This window comes from Sminthopsis crassicaudata, chromosome 5 (assembly GCF_048593235.1).
Source record: "Sminthopsis crassicaudata isolate SCR6 chromosome 5, ASM4859323v1, whole genome shotgun sequence".
NCBI lineage: Eukaryota > Metazoa > Chordata > Mammalia > Dasyuromorphia > Dasyuridae > Sminthopsis > Sminthopsis crassicaudata.
The window spans coordinates 170,283,248-170,287,644 of NC_133621.1; positions in this window are offsets into that span (position 1 = coordinate 170,283,248).

The window sequence follows — 4,397 nt, forward strand, 5'->3', positions numbered from 1 at the left end:
CTTTCCTTAAATTTAAAAAAAAAAAAAGTCTTTCTACTTAGAGTCTTTCAGTCCAGCAAGTATCATAGCCATATTCTGCCTATTTTCCAAGCTTTGGTAGAGGCTTGAGCTAGAAACAGAAATTGAACAAATCCTAAGATTCTTGGTGGAGAATGTGACCCAAGAATAGTGTTAATCTGATACTGAAGGCTACAAACTATAAAACTGGATTTTTAAATAAAATTGGTCAAATAAGAGAAAATGCAAACCAATAAGCTATGAATGACAACGCAACACAGGAAAGAGGTATCATATATTTTAAGCATTTGCTTGAAGGCAATCATCCATTTTAAAAAAGGAAAGACAAATTTACTTATTCCTTTTGTTCTCTTTCACTTAGTGAACATATAATTCTTGCAAAAACTTATGCGTTTTTAATTGCAAAAAGAATGGAAAAGGATATTCTTCTTCTTTAGAAATGGGTAAAAAACCCATTCTACTTTAGAGAAATGGATAAAATAAATTTTTAGACATAACAACAAAAAATCACTTGACAGAGGACAAATTGAGACAATAATTGGAAAATATACTGTTCGTTATTCATTGCTCATGATTGAAACATGCCTTAAAATGTAAATGGAAATACCACTTAATTTACAAATTCTTTGCTAAATCATTTTCATGGACCAAAAAAAAAAACTGTTTAGAAGTAGAAAAAATTCATTTGTAAGAACAAAAAGTCTAAAATATCAAAGAAAGCAATCAGAAAAATACAAATAACGGAGGTATAAAGTTACAGTCATCAAAACTCTTTGGAAAAAGTTTAAAAAAATAAGTTTTCATTTCTCTTCAGGATCCACCCCCATCTCTTCTGAATTCTTTCACCATATCACAGCTGCCTTCTCACTCTAGAAGTTTATTTTTCTCTTGTGGCTTCTTCCTCTAACTGATAGGTTCTTTCCATAATCTCAATTGTAATGAAGGTGCCCCAGGTCGACCATATTGAAGAAATTCCTCTCTAACCTCTACTTCTTCACTTTCCAGACTTTGTTCAACATACTGTAGCAGCATTCTTATTTGGGAAATTCACTCTAATTGTGTAACTTCTAGAAACACCATTTTCAGAAAAGTGTCTATCATAGCCATGTCTTCATTTCTTGTCAGGATCTACTTCCAACTCCCATGTTACATTTGTTATGCCCCCATATGGATACCATTCCTCTCTGTCTCCCCTTTTCAGTTCATTTTTATGTTCTGTCTTCCACCATTAGAATTTAAGATGTTTGAAAGCAAAGTATATCTGATTTTGCTTAAATTTGTATTCCCAGCATTTAGCACAATGCTGCTATTGAAACATATTAGATCAGTAAGAAATAAAAGCAATAGATAACAGAAGTTTAGAATTGAATGAAACTTTTACTATATTCTGAAATGAAGTTTATCTTTTTTGGAAAGTAGATTTAAAGAAATTCAATTTACACTGAGAATAATCTCAAAATGAATAAATCATGAACATCATTTAAAAAGTACATGAGAATAAGATTAAAGACCCTTTACAATGATGCATAAGGAAAGGGGAAGAAACCACAACTAAACAACAGATAAAAGAGATTATATAAAAACACCCATAAAAAACCATTTCAATTTCATATAATTAAAAATATTATGCACAAATAAAATTTAAAAAAATCTTTCTGCCTACAGTCTTTCAGTCCAGCAAGTGTTACAGCCATATCATAACTATTTTCCAAACTTTGGTAGAAGCTTGAGCCAGAAAGAGAGACTGAACAAATCCTAAGATAGAATTTGGAGAGAAATGGTAGAAGAGGCAAAAATTTGCATCAAGCATTGCTGCTAAAATTTGGATATCTAAACCAGATAGGGAACCAACACAAACAATAACACTGGTAGCATGACTCCATAGATAAATGACAAAAGGATATGAACAAATTGGTATTCTTTAAATGACTAACTAGTGATGGGAAAATGCTCCAAATGATTAATAATAAGAGAAACTTAAATTAACTTAAAACACTTCTTATTATTATGCACTTGACAAACATCAACAAACATGAGGTTTTTTTTTTAAGATAGAAAGAAGAGAAAAAGAAGATTATATATGAATCAGTGTATTTTTAGTACATGAGTTTAAATGCATAATAATTTAATGTTATGATAATGAGATGGCGCTGCTTCTATGTCCCTTTATGGAATTTTCTGCCCCTTTTAATGTATTTTTAAAGATTTCTTTGATGCTCCTTTGTTTTTGCATTAATATCAATACCCATCATTTCTTGTCCATGTTGTTGCAAAAACATCCCTTACCTTTCTTCTGTATGCTTTAATATCTAGATCTTATAATCACTTGGAGTTTATTTTGCTAAATGATGTGAGTTGTTAACCAAACTTCATTTTGATAATAATACTTTCCATTTGTTTTTGAGTTCAGTTAACACAATGATACTATGTTCAATTACTTCTGGATTTTTTTATACTTAATTTACAGAATTAATTAACTTTTTAAATTTTGAATCAGAACATAATAGTACTGATGTTACTATTTTGCAGTATAATTTGAGATTTACTTCTGTTAGTTTCACCTTTATTTCCATTTTTTTTTTCATTAATTGATTTGAAGTTCTGGACATTTTGTTCTCCTAGATAAAAAAACAAACAAACAAACAAACAAAAACAAACAACAACAACAACAAAAAACAAACGACTCTCAAAGAAATCCTCTGGTGGTTTGATGAGGCACTAAATTTATAATCTACTTAATATTGCCATCTTTATTAATTTTATTAGTATTTATTGCCTTATTAGTATTATCTAACCATGAGTAATTAATATGGTTTTGATTATTTGTCTTTATGATGAGTGTTTTGTAGGTATGTTAATATAATCCCTGTGTATATATTGGTAGGTGGTGTTCTAGAAATTACATATATTCTATAATCATTTTGAATTGAATTTCTTTTTTTCCATTTCTTCCTGATGCTTTTTCATGGTGCTATACAAAAAAGGACAATTGTTTGTGGATTTATTTATTTATTTTTTATCATTCTACCATATTGAAGTTGGGTTTTTAAAAACTAATTTTTATCTGAGTGTTTTCTATATAAACTTTCTAAACAAATTTAAAAGGCAATAATTTTATTTCTTATTTGTCAGTACAATTCTTTTTTAAAAGTCTTAACCTATTAAAACAGTTGGCACTTCAAGAACCTTATCTAATAAAAATGGTTTCAATGTATATTCAATGTTTATCCTGTTCTTATTCTTGCCTCAAGCATTTCATCACTTATCAGTTGGTTTTTAGATAGATGCTATCATTTGGGGGGAAAGTATATTTGTCTATATGGTTTAAAAGAAAACATAAATGGGTGTTTCATTCTTTCAAAAACTTTCTGTATTTATTGCTATGACTGTGTGATTTTCATTATTTGTGTTTTTAGATTTTATTTGACCTGTAGTATTTAAAGTTTTCCCAATATTGAACAAACACTGAATTCTTGGTTTATACCTAAACTAGTTACAGGATATATTTTTAATATGCTGCTGCAGCCTAGCGTTGGTGCTATTTTATTCAATGTTTTTACACCAGTCTTCATTAGAGATACTAGCCTATGGTTTTCTCTATTTAAACTCTCCCTGGATTGAGTATCAGTTTATCTCAAAGAAGGAGGTTAATAGGTTAAAACAGAAATATAAATTAAAGAATTCTGTGGTTTCTCCTCATACCATACAAATTGACAGTGATGAAAAAAGATGGGAATAGCAAATGTCAAAGGGGATATGAAAAGATAGGCAACTATTTCTAGTGTCATAGACCATTAGTGGAGTTGTGAAATGGTTTGACCATTCTGCTTATCAAATTGGCATTATGAAAGAAAAATGATTCAACTGTCCATACCCTTTGGCCCAGAGATTACTCTATTGAAAATATAGTTACCATGACTTCCCCACCCTGGTTTTGATATTTCACAGATATTAAATGGAAATTTTGGGGGAGGTTTGAAGAAGCTGCAGGCAACACGTGAAGGACAGCAAAAGACACAAAAAGTTTAGAATCAGAAATGCATAAAATGTGTATGTTGTTGTATAATAATATCAACATATTTTATGTATTAATACAATAATAATTAAGATTTCTTCTCCAGTTCAGAGGGATAGCCAAGAAATTTTATGTGCATTTTCCAGATTGTGAGGTTGCTGCACTCCTAACTCCTATAACATGGAAGGGACAACTATTCCAAGAAAGCAAAGGGAGAAAAAATGCTTAATATATACCAGAAATATTCTTAGCCATAATCTTTACAGTGACAAAAACTGGAAAGAGAGTAGGTATTGATTGGGGAAATAACTGAATATTGGCATATGATTACTGAAATATTGTTGTACAATTATAAATAACAACT